Source organism: Pleurodeles waltl, chromosome 12 (genome assembly GCF_031143425.1).
Source record: "Pleurodeles waltl isolate 20211129_DDA chromosome 12, aPleWal1.hap1.20221129, whole genome shotgun sequence".
In the NCBI taxonomy this organism is placed as follows: domain Eukaryota; kingdom Metazoa; phylum Chordata; class Amphibia; order Caudata; family Salamandridae; genus Pleurodeles; species Pleurodeles waltl.
In genome coordinates this window covers 6525370-6542805 of record NC_090451.1, presented here as the reverse complement: position 1 = coordinate 6542805, position 17436 = coordinate 6525370, and the positions used below count along the sequence as shown (strand labels likewise).

At 43.3% G+C, this 17436-nt stretch overlaps 1 non-coding gene across 1 annotated transcript; it reads left to right on the top strand.

The window, feature by feature from the left end:
* The first annotated feature begins 10925 nt into the window (after positions 1 to 10925).
* On the top strand, positions 10926 to 10999 carry TRNAT-AGU (transfer RNA threonine (anticodon AGU)). Its single transcript has one exon. It is a non-coding gene; the product is annotated as a tRNA-Thr (tRNA).
* The last annotated feature ends 6437 nt before the right edge of the window (positions 11000 to 17436 follow it).

The following is a 17436-nucleotide window of genomic DNA, read 5'->3' as shown; positions in this document are numbered from 1 at the left end:
GGTTGCACTTTTTCTCTCAAGTAAACTCTTTTTTTCTCATTTAATCAAGCTCTTATAAATCCATACACTCTGTTGCTCCAGTATACGTTCACTTTCCATTAGTCCTTCTTTTGCCACTGCTGACCAAAGCTCAAGCCGGCAGCGCCAGTAGAACAACACAAGTGCAAGGGATTGTCTCTCCAAGATGGAGACACTGCCTCAGACTATGTCTCGTGAGAGGTGGAGGGAGACCAAGAGCTGATTATTAGATGCGTGGGGATAAGAGGAACATAACTCAGGTGAACAGATTCTGGATAGTGATGCTATAGCTAGGATCAGCAACGTTACAGGGCAAAGGATAGGAAAATAATTAGGTGACAGAAGTATAGAAGTGGCTACAAGGGGGTGTGTCTCTTAAGAGGGCCGAAAGATACACTGAAGGCGAAGGTGAAGTGAAAGAAGAAAGAAAGATCAAAGAAGTCGACAGTGATTGAGAGAAAACTCACAAAGGCAAATTGAGCAAAAGACAAGGCCTGGGGAGTTAGACTACTTCAATGCAAATTTACGCCGCAGATGAGCATGACAACTGACCATTGTACAGTGGTGCTGAAACAATTTTCAGTGTGGGGGTGCTGCCATCAAAGGGCTTCTGAAAATCCAGGAATCATACAAAGAACTAGTCCTGCGGAATGAGCCACGCACATTCAGAAAGAGTGGTGATGTGTTGGTTACTTATTGGTAATCTTCATTAGCCTTAGTCCATTGCGTCCTTGTGGCAGTCATTACAAAGTAAGGTGATGTCACCTTCCAACAGGAAGAAAGAACAGGAGGATCCTTAAATGCTAGCCCCATGCACCCAACCTGGGTGCCAAGCCCTTGCCAAAGGACTGATGGGAAGGTGGGCAGGATTTAATGTTTGTGACAAAGACAAGATGGACTAAGGGTAATGCAGAGTTCAAAACATTGGTACTCAAATGCAAAACAGAAAAATTATTAAGCCCTAATGCTTGACAAATGAATGATCTGAGGACAAAGTAGCCACCCTAGGAATTTCCTAGATTGTTACTCACTGGAATTCAACCCAGGAGGTGGCCATTCCTCTCGTAGACCATCCCTGAACTGGAAGATATTCTAAAAAGCCTTGCAAAGCCAGAAAAATTGACAACTTAATCCACCTACTCAGAGTCATAAAAGTCACCTTCTTGTCTTTTCCAGGCTGTCCAAAAGTCACAAACAAGGAGTCGGTTTTCCTGAACTGCAGAGGCCTGGTGACATAAATGAAAAGAGCTCTTTAAACATCAAGTGTATTCAGAAAATGTTCCTCCGGAGAGGAAGGAGAGGGAATAAAAGAAGGAAGAATTATTTCCTAAGTTCTATCAAAAATAGACTTAACCTTTGCAGCAAAGGTAAGGCTAGGCCTTAAAGTTACCCCATCTTCCAAAGTATCAAATGAAGAGAGGACAGCATTTTGAGGCTCCCAGCTCCCCAATTGTTCTCAGCAAGGTGATAGGAAATAGGAAAATAACTTTATAGGAAACAATCTTTATGTCTACAGTATCCAGATCCTCAAAGAGATAAAATTGCAAAGCCTATAAAAGAGTAGGAAGATTCTGAGTTGGAGAAAGGGATTTTTCAACTGGTCTTACAATTGACAAAAGATCAGAACAGTCTAGACACCAAAGACTGTAACATCGACGAAGGTACAGAAAAGTCACTAAAAACCTTTATCGCAAAGCAATGAGCTTTCAGAGTGGAAAGAGATTCAAGTGAAACCCATTCAGAAGAAAATGCAAAATAGCAGACAAACCACAGGTAGGTGCCAAAAGATCATGAGCAGAACATCACGTCTCAAAAGACTTCCAGTTCTTTGAGTAATACTTCGAAGTAGAAGGCCTGCTGGAGTGCTGAATTAACTCCACTAAGGAAGAGGAAAGACCCTTTGCTAGCAGTCCAGACTTCTCAACCTCCAAAGCGATAGAGTGAGTTGGAGCAAGAAGGTCAGGGACGACGTTCTGAGAGAGACACACTTGAGCAGTACCCAAGGAGGTAGAAGAGCCAGGGGTTCAGAAGAGGAAACCATGACATCTCTGGCCAATAAGGGCCCACAAGAATAAAGTTCCCTCCCCCCTGCTGAGACTTGAAGAGAACCATCTGGATCAATAAAAAGTGGGGGAATGTATAAAGGAGACTTCTCAGCCACTTTATCACCAATACGTCCACTATCTAGGCTCCTTGTTCCTGAAGCCTGGATCAGAATCGACAAAGATGAGCATTGTCCTTGTTTGAAAAGAGATCCAGAAAGGGTTTCACAAACTCTCGGCATATCTCTCAAAACAACGACCTGGATAACGTCAACTCCAGCAAATTTGGAAACCTCCAGCTGTGTGCCATCACATTGTCGGTGCCCTTGATGTGTACTGCCGACGTGTGCAACAGGTTGATCTCTGCCCAATAACCCAATTGTTCTGCTATTGCATTGAGGGATTTTGAATGCATGCTTCACTGTTGGTTAATGTAAAAGACAGCTACCTTATTCTCTGTCTTTACTAGCACATTTTTTTGAGACAGATGATGATGGGAAAACTTCAAAGCCTTGAAGATTACCATCAACTCCATCTATTTCCATGACCTCCGACTCTCTAGGAAAGACCACTTGAATCGACAGGATCAGTCCAATGCAGTAGCTCTCCAGCCAGGTTTGCTGGCATCTGTTGCGAGGAATTCAGGAGCATCCAGGTGTATTAGTGTCCACTTAGACCCGTGGTCTTCAAACTCTTTAATGCCGCATCCACCCAATGGGAAAAAAAAACATTGGTGCCTCCCCTCTGAATTGTCCACAATTCTTCTATTAAATTGACACTGTTTAAATATGTCTAGACCTATTTAAACATTGCAGTTAAGTTCTGTTACTGTTTTAAAAATGCAATCAAATACATGACCCCAAATATACTATTCTGGTCAGGCCTGCCCTACTAACCAATTGCAGCGTCATGCTCTGCTGAGTAAACTGATCTCACGACAGTGAGGAATGCACAGGCCGGGTGGTGCCCGGCGCACGAAAGCTCGCCTTCTTGTGTTGTACGTCTCTTCGCGCAAATGCAAACTCAGATTTCCTGCACTGTGGTCGGCAGGAGAGACATGGGAAGGCGCAGTAGGGAAGGCTTGAGCAACGAACCGTTGGCTATGTTTTGTTGTTACTTTGTTGACATGAGCTCAAGTAATTTGAAGCAGAAGGAACGGCCAGACCTAAAAAAAACTCTCTTACCTCCAACGCCGAATAACCACTATAATTATAATATCTCAAAAGCAGCTGGCCTTGTAAACTTAATGAGCAAGCAAGCCGATGCATTTTGGGTTTTGTTGTAAAAGAATAAAAATACTATCCATCCTTTCCTTTTTTTCCGGCAACAAGCGATGTTACAAAGATATCACAGCACACAGTGAGATTGAGTGAAAGAAGAGGCACTGAGGCTGGCGTGCAGCACTCCACAGCTCTTGTTATTGTAATCCAGACAAGGGGCGGAAGGAGAAAAGTATGAAGGAATTGCGATAGTGAGACCAACTCTTCTATCTATCTGCATTACATGGAAAAAGGATATATTTAGTACTCATGGCCGGTCAGCTCAGTTGGTTAGAGCGTGGTGCTAATAACGCCAAGGTCGTGCGTTTGATCCCCGTACGGGCCAGGTTGCATTTTTTCTCTCAACTAAACTCTTTTTTTATCATTTAATAAAGCTCTTATAAATCCATACACTCTGTTGCTCCAGTATACGTTCACTTTCCATAAGTCCTTCTTTTGCCACTGCTGACCAAAGCTCAAGCCGGCAGCGCCAGTAGAACAACACAAGTGCAAGGGATTGTCTCTCCAAGATGGAGACACTGCCTCAGACTATGTCTCGTGAGAGGTGGAGGGAGACCAAGAGCTGATTATTAGATGCGTGGGGATAAGAGGAACATAACTCAGGTGAACAGATTCTGGATAGTGATGCTATAGCAAGGATCAGCAACGTTACAGGGCAAAGGATAGGAAAATAATTAGTTGACTGAAGTATAGAAGTGGCTACAAGGGGGTGTGTCTCTTAAGAGGGCCGAAAGATACACTGAAGGTGAAGGTGAAGTGAAAGAAGAAAGAAAGATCAAAGGAAGTCGACAGTGATTGAGAGAAAACTCACAAAGGCAAATTGAGCAAAAGACAAGGCCTGGGGAGTTAGACTACTTCAATGCAAATTTACACCGCAGATGAGCATGACAACTGACCCTTGTACAGTGGTGCTGAAACAATTTTCAGTGTGGGGGTGGTGCCATCAAAGGGCTTCTGAAAATCCAGGAATTATACAAAGAACTAGTCCTGCGGAATGAGCCACGCACATTCAGAAAAAGTGGTGATGCGTTGGTTACTTATTGGTAATCTTCATTAGCCTTAGTCCATTGCGTCCTTGTGACAGTCATTACAAAGTAAGGTGATGTCACCTTCCAACAGGAAGAAAGAACAGGAGGATCCTTAAATGCTAGCCCCATGCACCCAACCTGGGTGCCAAGCCCTTGCCAAAGGACTGATGGGAAGGTGGGCAGGATGTAATGTTTTTGACAAAGATAAGATGGACTAAGGGTAATGCAGAGTTCAAAACATTGGTACTCAAATGCAAAACAGAAAAATTATTAAGCCATAATGCTTGACAAATGTATGCTCTGAGGACCAAGTAGCCACCCTAGGAATTTCCTAGATTGTTACTCACTGGAATTCAACCCAGGAGGTGGCCATTCCTCTCGTAGACCATCCCTGAACTGGAAGATATTCTAAAAAGCCTTGCAAAGCCAGAAAAATTGACAACTTAATCCACCTACTCAGAGTCATAAAAGTCACCTTCTTGTCTTTTCCAGGCTGTCCAAAAGTCACAAACAAGGAGTCGGTTTTCCTGAACTGCAGAGGCCTTGTGACATAAATGAAAAGAGCTGTTTAAACATCAAGTGTATTCAGCAAATGTTCCTCCGGAGAGGAAGGAGAGGGAATGAAAGAAGGAAGAATTATTTCCTAAGATCTATCAAAAATAGACTTAACCTTTGCAGCAAAGGTAAGGCTAGGCCTTAAAGTTACCCCATCTTCCAAAGTATCAAATGAAGAGAGGACAGCATTTTAAGGCTCCCAGCTCCCCAATTGTTCTCAGCAAGGTGATAGGAAATAGGAAAGTAACTTTATAGGAAACAATCTTTATGTCTACAGTATCCAGATCCTCAAAGAGATAAAATTGCAAAGCCTATAAAAGAGTAGGAAGATTCTGAGTTGGAGAAAAGGGATTTTTCAACTGGTCTTACAATTGACAAAAGATCAGAACAGTCTAGACACCAAAGATTGTAACATCTTCGAAGGTACAGAAAAGTTCCTAAAAACCTTTATCGCAAAGCAATGAGCTTTCAGAGTGGAAAGAGATTCAAGTGAAACCCATTCAGAAGAAAATGCAAAATAGCAGACAAACTACAGGTAGGTGCCAAAAGATCATGAGCAGAACATCACGTCTCAAAAGACTTCCAGTTCTTTGAGTAAGACTTCGAAGTAGAAGGCCTGCTGGAGTGCTGAATTAACTCCACTAAGGAAGAGGAAAGACCCTTTGCTAGCAGTCCAGACTTCTCAACCTCCAAAGCGATAGAGTGAGTTGGAGCAAGAAGGTCAGGGACGACGTTCTGAGAGAGACACACTTGAGCAGTACCCAATGAGGTAGAAGAGCCAGGGTTCAGAAGAGGAAACCATTACATCTCTGGCCAATAAGGGCCCACAAGAATAAAGTTCCTTCGCCCCTGCTGAGAGTTGAAGAGAACCATCTGGATCAATAAAAAGTGGGGGAATGTATAAAGGAGACTTCTCAGCCACTTTATCACCAATACGTCCACTACCTAGGCTCCTTGTTCCGGAAGCCTGGATCAGGATCGACAAAGATGAGCATTGTCCTTGTTTGAAAAGAGATCCAGAAAGGGTTTCACAAACTCTCGGCATATCTCTCAAAACAACGACCTGGATAACGTCAACTCCAGCAAATTTGGAAACCTCCAGCTGTCTGCCATCACATTGTCAGTGCCCTTGATGTGTACTGCCGACGTGTGCAACAGGTTGATCTCTGCCCAATAACCCAATTGTTCTGCTATTGCATTGAGGGATTTTGAATGCATGCTTCACTGTTGGTTAATGTAAAAGACAGCTACCTTATTCTCTGTCTTTACTAGCACATTTTTTTGAGACAGATGATGATGGGAAAACTTCAAAGCCTTGAAGATTACCATCAACTCCATCTATTTCCATGACCTCCGACTCTCTAGGAAAGACCACTTGAATTGACAGGATCAGTCCAACACAGTAGCTCTCCAGCCAGGTTTGCTGGCATCTGTTGCGAGGAATTCAGGAGCATCCAGGTGTATTAGTGTCCACTTAGACCAGTGGTCTTCAAACTCTTTAATGCCACATCCACCCAAAGGGAAAAAAAAACATTGGTGCCTCCCCTCTGAATTTTCCAGAATTCTTCTATCAAATTGACACTGTTTAAATATGTCTAGACCTATTTAAACATTGCAGTTAAGTTCTGTTACTGTTTTAAAAATGCAATCAAATACATGACCCCAAATATACTATTCTGGTCAGGCCTGCCCTACTAACCAATTGCAGCGTCATGCTCTGCTGAGTAAACTGATCTCACAACAGTGAGGAATGCACAGGCCGGGTGGTGCCCGGCGCACAAAAGCGCGCCTTCTTCAGTTGTACGTCTCTTCGCGCAAATGCAAACTCAGATTTCCTGCACTGTGGTCGGCAGGAGAGACATGGGAAGGCGCAGTAGGGAAGGCTTGAGCAACGAACCGTTGGCTATGTTTTGTTGTTACTTTGTTGACATGAGCTCAAGTAATTTGAAGCAGAAGGAACGGCCAGACCTAAAAAAAACTCTCTTACCTCCAACGCCGAATAACCACTATAATTATAATATCTCAAAACCAGCTGGCCTTGTAAACTTAATGAGCAAGCAAGCCGATGCATTTTGGGTTTTGTTGTAAAAGAATTAAAATACTATCCATCCTTTCCTTTTTTTCCGGCAACAAGCGATGTTACAAAGATATCACAGCACACAGTGAGATTGAGTGAAAGAAGAGGCACTGAGGCTGGCGTGCAGCACTCCACAGCTCTTGTTATTGTAATCCAGACAGGGGGCGGAAGGAGAAAAGTATGAAGGAATTACGATAGTAAGACCGACTCTTCTATCTATCTGCATTTCATGGAAAAAGGATATTTGTAGTACTCATGACTGGTTAGCTCAGTTGGTTGGAGCGTGGTGCTAATAACGCCAAGGTCGCGGGTTCGATCCCCGTACGGGCCAGGTTTAATTTTTTCTCTCAACTAAACTCTTTTTTTCTCATTTAATCAAGCTATTATAAATCCATACACTCTGTTGCTCCAGTATACGTTCACTTTCCATTAGTCCTTCTTTTGCCACTGCTGACCAAAGCTCAAGCCGGCAGCGCCAGTAGAACAACACAAGTGCAAGGGATTGTCTCTCCAAGATGGAGACACTGCCTCAGACTATGTCTCGTGAGAGGTGGAGGGAGACCAAGAGCTGATTATTAGATGCGTGGGAATAAGAGGAACATAACTCAGGTGAACAGATTCTGGATAGTGATGCTATAGCTAGGATCAGCAACGTTACAGGGGAAAGGATAGGAAAATAATTAGGTGACAGAAGTATAGAAGTGGCTACAAGGGGGTGTGTCGCTTAAGAGGGCCGAAAGATACACTGAAGGCGAAGGTGAAGTGAAAGAAGAAAGAAAGATCAAAGGAAGTCGACAGTGATTGAGAGAAAACTCACAAAGGCAAATTGAGCAAAAGACAAGGCCTGGGGAGTTAGACTACTTCAATGCAAATTTACGCCGCAGATGAGCATGACAACTGACCCTTGTACAGTGGTGCTGAAACAATTTTTTAGTGTGGGGGTGCTGCCATCAAAGGGCTTCTGAAAATCCAGGAATCATACAAAGAACTAGTCCTGCGGAATGAGCCACGCACATTCAGAAAGAGTGGTGATGCGTTGGTTACTTATTGGTAATCTTCATTAGCCTTAGTCCATTGCGTCCTTGTGACAGTCATTACAAAGTAAGGTGATGTCACCTTCCAACAGGAAGAAAGAACAGGAGGATCCTTAAATGCTAGCCCCATGCACCCAACCTGGGTGCCAAGCCCTTGCCAAAGGACTGATGGGAAGGTGGGCAGGATGTAATGTTTGTGACAAAGACAAGATGGACTAAGGGTAATGCAGAGTTCAAAACATTGGTACTCAAATGCAAAACAGAAAAAATATTAAGCCATAATGCTTGACAAATGTATGCTCTGAGGACCAAGTAGCCACCCTAGGAATTTCCTAGATTGTTACTCACTGGAATTCAACCCAGGAGGTGGCCATTCCTCTCGTAGACCATCCCTGAACTGGAAGATATTCTAAAAAGCCTTGCAAAGCCAGAAAAATTGACAACTTAATCCACCTACTCAGAGTCATAAAAGTCACCTTCTTGTCTTTTCCAGGCTGTCCAAAAGTCACAAACAAGGAGTCGGTTTTCCTGAACTGCAGAGGCCTGGTGACATAAATGAAAAGAGCTCTTTAAACATCAAGTGTATTCAGAAAATATTCCTCCGGAGAGGAAGGAGAGGGAATGAAAGAAGGAAGAATTATTTCCTAAGATCTATCAAAAATAGACTTAACCTTTGCAGCAAAGGTAAGGCTAGGCCTTAAAGTTACCCCATCTTCCAAAGTATCAAATGAAGAGAGGACAGCATTTTAAGGCTCCCAGCTCCCCAATTGTTCTCAGCAAGGTGATAGGAAATAGGAAAATAACTTTATAGGAAACAATCTTTATGTCTAAGGTATCCAGATCCTCAAAGAGATAAAATTGAAAAGCCTATAAGAGAGTAGGAAGATTCTGAGTTGGAGAAAAGGGATTTTTCAACTAGTCTTACAATTGACAAAAGATCAGAACAGTCTAGACACCAAAGATTGTAACATCTTCGAAGGTACAGAAAAGTCCCTAAAAACCTTTATCGCAAAGCAATGAGCTTTCAGTGTGGAAAGAGATTCAAGTGAAACCCATCCAGAAGAAAATGCAAAATAGCAGACAAACTACAGGTAGGCGCCAAAAGATCATGAGCAGAACATCACGTCTCAAAAGACTTCCAGTTCTTTGAGTAAGACTTCGAAGTAGAAGGCCTGCTGGAGTGCTGAATTAACTCCACTAAGGAAGAGGAAAGAGCCTTTGCTAGCAGTCCAGACTTCTCAACCTCCAAAGCGATAGAGTGAGTTGGAGCAAGAAGGTCAGGGATGACGTTCTGAGAGAGACACACTTGAGCAGTACCCAAGGAGGTAGAAGAGCCAGGGGTTCAGAAGAGGAAACCATGACATCTCTGGCCAATAAGGGCCCACAAGAATAAAGTTCCCACGCCCCTGCTGAGACTTGAAGAGAACCATCTGGATCAATAAAAAGTGGGGGAATGTATAAAGGAGACTTCTCAGCCACTTTATCACCAATACGTCCACTACCTAGGCTCCTTGTTCCGGAAGCCTGGATCAGAATCGACAAAGATGAGCATTGTCCTTGTTTGAAAAGAGATCCAGAAAGGGTTTCACAAACTCTCGGCATATCTCTCAAAACAACGAATTGGATAACGTCAACTCCAGCAAATTTGGAAACCTCCAGCTGTCTGCCATCATATTGTCGGTGCCCTTGATGTGTACTGCCGACGTGTGCAACAGGTTGATCTCTGCCCAATAACCCAATTGTTCTGCTATTGCATTGAGGGATTTTGAATGCATGCTTCACTGTTGGTTAATGTAAAAGACAGCTACCTTATTCTCTGTCTTTACTAGCACATTTTTTTGAGACAGAAGATGATGGGAAAACTTCAAAGCCCGGAAGATTACCATCAACTCCATCTATTTCCATGACCTCTGACCCTCTAGGAAAGACCACTTGAATCGACAGGATCAGTCCAACACAGTAGCTCTCCAGCCAGGTTTGCTGGCATCTGTTGCGAGGAATTCAGGAGCATCCAGGTGTATTGGTGTCCACTTAGACCAGTGGTCTTCAAACTCTTTAATGCCGCATCCACCCAATGGGAAAAAAAAACATTGGTGCCTCCCCTCTGAATTGTCCACAATTCTTCTATTAAATTGACACTGTTTAAAAAAGTCTAGACCTATTTAAACATTGCAGTTAAGTTCTGTTACTGTTTTAAAAATGCAATCAAATACATGACCCCAAATATACTATTCTGGTCAGGCCTGCCCTACTAACCAATTGCAGCGTCATGCTCTGCTGAGTAAACTGATCTCACGACAGTGAGGAATGCACGGGCCGGGTGGTGCCCGGCGCACAAAAGCGCGCCTTCTTGTGTTGTACGTCTCTTCGCGCAAATGCAAACTCAGATTTCCTGCACTGTGGTCGGCAGGAGAGACATGGGAAGGCGCAGTAGGGAAGGCTTGAGCAACGAACCGTTGGCTATGTTTTGTTGTTACTTTGTTGATATGAGCTCAAGTAATTTGAAGCAGAAGGAACGGCCAGACCTAAAAAAAACTCTCTTACCTCCAACGCCGAATAACCACTATAATTATAATATCTCAAAAGCAGCTGGCCTTGTAAACTTAATGACCAAGCAAGCCGATGCATTTTGGGTTTTGTTGTAAAAGAATAAAAATACTATCCCTCCTTTCCTTTCTTTCCGGCAACAAGCGATGTTACAAAGATATCACAGCACACAGTGAGATTGAGTGAAAGAAGAGGCACTGAGGCTGGCGTGCAGCACTCCACAGCTCTTGTTATTGTAATCCAAACAGGGGGCGGAAGGAGAAAAGTATGAAGGAATTGCGATAGTGAGACCAACTCTTCTATCTATCTGCATTACATGGAAAAAGGATATCTTTAGTACTCATGGCCGGTTAGCTCAGTTGGTTAAAGCGTGGTGCTAGTAACGACAAGGTCGTGGGTTCGATCCCCGTACGGGCAAGGTTGCATTTTTTCTCTCAACTAAACTCTTTTTTTCTCATTTAATCAAGCTCTCATAAATCCATACACTCTGTTGCTCCAGTATACGTTCACTTTCCATTAGTCCTTCTTTTGCCACTGCTGACCAAAGCTCAAGCCGGCAGCGCCAGTAGAACAACACAAGTGCAAGGGATTGTCTCTCCAAGATGGAGACACTGCCTCAGACTATGTCTCGTGAGAGGTGGAGGGAGACCAAGAGCTGATTATTAGATGCGTGGGGATAAGAGGAACATAACTCAGGTGAACAGATTCTGGATAGTGATGCTATAGCTAGGATCAGCAACGTTACAGGCGAAAGGATAGGAAAATAATTAGGTGACAGAAGTATAGAAGTGGCTACAAGGGGGTGTGTCTCTTAAGAGGGCCGAAAGATACACTGAAGGCGAAGGGGAAGTGAACGAAGAAAGAAAGATCAAAGGAAGTCGACAGTGATTGAGAGAAAACTCACAAAGGCAAATTGAGCAAAAGACAAGGCCTGGGGAGTTAGACTACTTCAATGCAAATTTACGCCGCAGATGAGCATGACAACTGACCCTTGTACAGTGGTGCTGAAACAATTTTCAGTGTGGGGGTGCTGCCATCAAAGGGCTTCTGAAAATCCAGGAATCATACAAAGAACTAGTCCTGAGGAATGAGCCACGCACATTCAGAAAGAGTGGTGATGCGTTGGTTACTTATTGGTAATCTTCATTAGCCTTAGTCCATTGCGTCCTTGTGACAGTCATTACAAAGTAAGGTGATGTCACCTTCCAACAGGAAGAAAGAACAGGAGGATCCTTAAATGCTAGCGCCATGCACCCAACCTGGGTGCCAAGCCCTTGCCAAAGGACTGATGGGAAGGTGGGCAGGATGTAATGTTTGTGACAAAGACAAGATGGACTAAGGGTAATGCAGAGTTCAAAACATTGGTACTCAAATGCAAAACAGAAAAATTATTAAGCCATAATGCTTGACAAATGTATGATCTGAGGACCAAGTAGCCACCCTAGGAATTTCCTAGATTGTTACTCACTGGAATTCAACCCAGGAGGTGGCCATTCCTCTCGTAGACCATCCCTGAACTGGAAGATATTCTAAAAAGCCTTGCAAAGCCAGAAAAATTGACAACTTAATCCACCTACTCAGAGTCATAAAAGTCACCTTCTTGTCTTTTCCAGGCTGTCCAAAAGTCACACACAAGGAGTCGGTTTTCCTGAACTGCAGAGGCCTGGTGACATAAATGAAAACAGCTCTTTAAACATCAAGTGTATTCAGAAAATATTCCTCCGGAGAGGAAGGAGAGGGAATGAAAGAAGGAAGAATTATTTCCTAAGATCTATCAAAAATAGACTTAACCTTTGCAGCAAAGGTAAGGCTAGGCCTTAAAGTTACCCCATCTTCCAAAGTATCAAATGAAGAGAGGACAGCATTTTAAGGCTCCCAGCTCCCCAATTGTTCTCAGCAAGGTGATAGGAAATAGGAAAGTAACTTTATAGGAAACAATCTTTATGTCTACAGTATCCAGATCCTCAAAGAGATAAAATTGCAAAGCCTATAAAAGAGTAGGAAGATTCTGAGTTGGAGAAAAGGGATTTTTCAACTGGTCTTACAATTGACAAAAGATCAGAACAGTCTAGACACCAAAGATTGTAACATCTTCGAAGGTACAGAAAAGTCCCTAAAAACCTTTATCGCAAAGCAATGAGCTTTCAGAGTGGAAAGAGATTCAAGTGAAACCCATTCAGAAGAAAATGCAAAATAGCAGACAAACTACAGGTAGGTGCCAAAAGATCATGAGCAGAACATCACGTCTCAAAAGACTTCCAGTTCTTTGAGTAAGACTTCGAAGTAGAAGGCCTGCTGGAGTGCTGAATTAACTCCACTAAGGAAGAGGAAAGACCCTTTGCTAGCAGTCCAGACTTCTCAACCTCCAAAGCGATAGAGTGAGTTGGAGCAAGAAGGTCAGGGACGACGTTCTGAGAGAGACACACTTGAGCAGTACCCAATGAGGTAGAAGAGCCAGGGTTCAGAAGAGGAAACCATTACATCTCTGGCCAATAAGGGCCCACAAGAATAAAGTTCCTTCGCCCCTGCTGAGACTTGAAGAGAACCATCTGGATCAATAAAAAGTGGGGGAATGTATAAAGGAGACTTCTCAGCCACTTTATCACCAATACGTCCACTACCTAGGCTCCTTGTTCCGGAAGCCTGGATCAGAATCGACAAAGATGAGCATTGTCCTTGTTTGAAAAGAGATCCAGAAAGGGTTTCACAAACTCTCGGCATATCTCTCAAAACAACGACCTGGATAACGTCAACTCCAGCAAATTTGGAAACCTCCAGCTGTCTGCCATCACATTGTCGGTGCCCTTGATGTGTACTGCCGACGTGTGCAACAGGTTGATCTCTGCCCAATAACCCAATTGTTCTGCTATTGCATTGAGGGATTTTGAATGCATGCTTCACTGTTGGTTAATGTAAAAGACAGCTACCTTATTCTCTGTCTTTACTAGCACATTTTTTTGAGACAGATGATGATGGGAAAACTTCAAAGCCTTGAAGATTACCATCAACTCCATCTATTTCCATGACCTCCGACTCTCTAGGAAAGACCACTTGAATTGACAGGATCAGTCCAACACAGTAGCTCTCCAGCCAGGTTTGCTGGCATCTGTTGCGAGGAATTCAGGAGCATCCTGGTGTATTAGTGTCCACTTAGACCAGTGGTCTTCAAACTCCTTAATGCCGCATCCACCCAATGGGAAAAAAAAACATTGGTGCCCCCCCTCTGAATTGTCCACAATTCTTCTATTAAATTGACACTGTTTAAAAAAGTCTAGACCTATTTAAACATTGCAGTTAAGTTCTGTTACTGTTTTAAAAATGCAATCAAATACATGACCCCAAATATACTATTCTGGTCAGGCCTGCCCTACTAACCAATTGCAGCGTCATGCTCTGCTGAGTAAACTGATCTCACAACAGTGAGGAATGCACAGGCCGGGTGGTGCCCGGCGCACAAAAGCGCGCCTTCTTCAGTTGTACGTCTCTTCGCGCAAATGCAAACTCAGATTTCCTGCACTGTGGTCGGCAGGAGAGACATGGGAAGGCGCAGTAGGGAAGGCTTGAGCAACGAACCGTTGGCTATGTTTTGTTGTTACTTTGTTGACATGAGCTCAAGTAATTTGAAGCAGAAGGAACGGCCAGACCTAAAAAAAACTCTCTTACCTCCAACGCCGAATAACCACTATAATTATAATATCTCAAAACCAGCTGGCCTTGTAAACTTAATGAGCAAGCAAGCCGATGCATTTTGGGTTTTGTTGTAAAAGAATAAAAATACTATCCATCCTTTCCTTTTTTTCCGGCAACAAGCGATGTTACAAAGATATCACAGCACACAGTGAGATTGAGTGAAAGAAGAGGCACTGAGGCTGGCGTGCAGCACTCCACAGCTCTTGTTATTGTAATCCAGACAGGGGGCGGAAGGAGAAAAGTATGAAGGAATTACGATAGTAAGACCGACTCTTCTATCTATCTGCATTTCATGGAAAAAGGATATTTGTAGTACTCATGACTGGTTAGCTCAGTTGGTTGGAGCGTGGTGCTAATAACGCCAAGGTCGCGGGTTCGATCCCCGTACGGGCCAGGTTTCATTTTTTCTCTCAACTAAACTCTTTTTTTCTCATTTAATCAAGCTATTATAAATCCATACACTCTGTTGCTCCAGTATACGTTCACTTTCCATTAGTCCTTCTTTTGCCACTGCTGACCAAAGCTCAAGCCGGCAGCGCCAGTAGAACAACACAAGTGCAAGGGATTGTCTCTCCAAGATGGAGACACTGCCTCAGACTATGTCTCGTGAGAGGTGGAGGGAGACCAAGAGCTGATTATTAGATGCGTGGGAATAAGAGGAACTTAACTCAGGTGAACAGATTCTGGATAGTGATGCTATAGCTAGGATCAGCAACGTTACAGGGGAAAGGATAGGAAAATAATTAGGTGACAGAAGTATAGAAGTGGCTACAAGGGGGTGTGTCGCTTAAGAGGGCCGAAAGATACACTGAAGGCGAAGGTGAAGTGAAAGAAGAAAGAAAGATCAAAGGAAGTCGACAGTGATTGAGAGAAAACTCACAAAGGCAAATTGAGCAAAAGACAAGGCCTGGGGAGTTATACTACTTCAATGCAAATTTACGCCGCAGATGAGCATGACAACTGACCCTTGTACAGTGGTGCTGAAACAATTTTTTAGTGTGGGGGTGCTGCCATCAAAGGGCTTCTGAAAATCCAGGAATCATACAAAGAACTAGTCCTGCGGAATGAGCCACGCACATTCAGAAAGAGTGGTGATGCGTTGGTTACTTATTGGTAATCTTTATTAGCCTTAGTCCATTGCGTCCTTGTGACAGTCATTACAAAGTAAGGTGATGTCACCTTCCAACAGGAAGAAAGAACAGGAGGATCCTTAAATGCTAGCCCCATGCACCCAACCTGGGTGCCAAGCCCTTGCCAAAGGACTGATGGGAAGGTGGGCAGGATGTAATGTTTGTGACAAAGACAAGATGGACTAAGGGTAATGCAGAGTTCAAAACATTGGTACTCAAATGCAAAACAGAAAAAATATTAAGCCATAATGCTTGACAAATGTATGCTCTGAGGACCAAGTAGCCACCCTAGGAATTTCCTAGATTGTTACTCACTGGAATTCAACCCAGGAGGTGGCCATTCCTCTCGTAGACCATCCCTGAACTGGAAGATATTCTAAAAAGCCTTGCAAAGCCAGAAAAATTGACAACTTAATCCACCTACTCAGAGTCATAAAAGTCACCTTCTTGTCTTTTCCAGGCTGTCCAAAAGTCACAAACAAGGAGTCGGTTTTCCTGAACTGCAGAGGCCTGGTGACATAAATGAAAAGAGCTCTTTAAACATCAAGTGTATTCAGAAAATATTCCTCCGGAGAGGAAGGAGAGGGAATGAAAGAAGGAAGAATTATTTCCTAAGATCTATCAAAAATAGACTTAACCTTTGCAGCAAAGGTAAGGCTAGGCCTTAAAGTTACCCCATCTTCCAAAGTATCAAATGAAGAGAGGACAGCATTTTAAGGCTCCCAGCTCCCCAATTGTTCTCAGCAAGGTGATAGGAAATAGGAAAATAACTTTATAGGAAACAATCTTTATGTCTACAGTATCCAGATCCTCAAAGAGATAAAATTGAAAAGCCTATAAGAGAGTAGGAAGATTCTGAGTTGGAGAAAAGGGATTTTTCAACTAGTCTTACAATTGACAAAAGATCAGAACAGTCTAGACACCAAAGATTGTAACATCTTCGAAGGTACAGAAAAGTCCCTAAAAACCTTTATCGCAAAGCAATGAGCTTTCAGTGTGGAAAGAGATTCAAGTGAAACCCATTCAGAAGAAAATGCAAAATAGCAGACAAACTACAGGTAGGTGCCAAAAGATCATGAGCAGAACATCACGTCTCAAAAGACTTCCAGTTCTTTGAGTAAGACTTCGAAGTAGAAGGCCTGCTGGAGTGCTGAATTAACTCCACTAAGGAAGAGGAAAGACCCTTTGATAGCAGTCCAGACTTCTCAACCTCCAAAGCGATAGAGTGAGTTGGAGCAAGAAGGTCAGGGACGACGTTCTGACAGAGACACACTTGAGCAGTACTCAAGGAGGTAGAAGAGCCAGGGGTTCAGAAGAGGAAACCATGACATCTCTGGCCAATAAGGGCCCACAAGAATAAAGTTCCCTGCCCCTGCTGAGACTTGAAGAGAACCATATGGATCAATAAAAAGTGGGGGAATGTATAAAGGAGACTTCTCAGCCACTTTATCACCAATACGTCCACTACCTAGGCTCCTTGTTCCGGAAGCCTGGATCAGAATCGACAAAGATGAGCATTGTCCTTGTTTGAAAAGAGATCCAGAAAGGGTTTCACAAACTCTCGGCATATCTCTCAAAACAACGACCTGGATAACGTCAACTCCAGCAAATTTGGAAACCTCCAGCTGTCTGCCATCACATTGTCGGTGCCCTTGATGTGTACTGCCGACGTGTGCAACAGGTTGATCTCTGCCCAATAACCCAATTGTTCTGCTATTGCATTGAGGGATTTTGAATGCATGCTTCACTGTTGGTTAATGTAAAAGACAGCTACCTTATTCTCTGTCTTTACTAGCACATTTTTTTGAGACAGAAGATGATGGGAAAACTTCAAAGCCCTGAAGATTACCATCAACTCCATCTATTTCCATGACCTCCGACTCTCTAGGAAAGACCACTTGAATTGACAGGATCAGTCCAACACAGTAGCTCTCCAGCCAGGTTTGCTGGCATCTGTTGCGAGGATTCAGGAGCATCCAGGTATATTAGTGTCCACTTAGACCAGTGGTCTTCAAACTCTTTAATGCCGCATCCA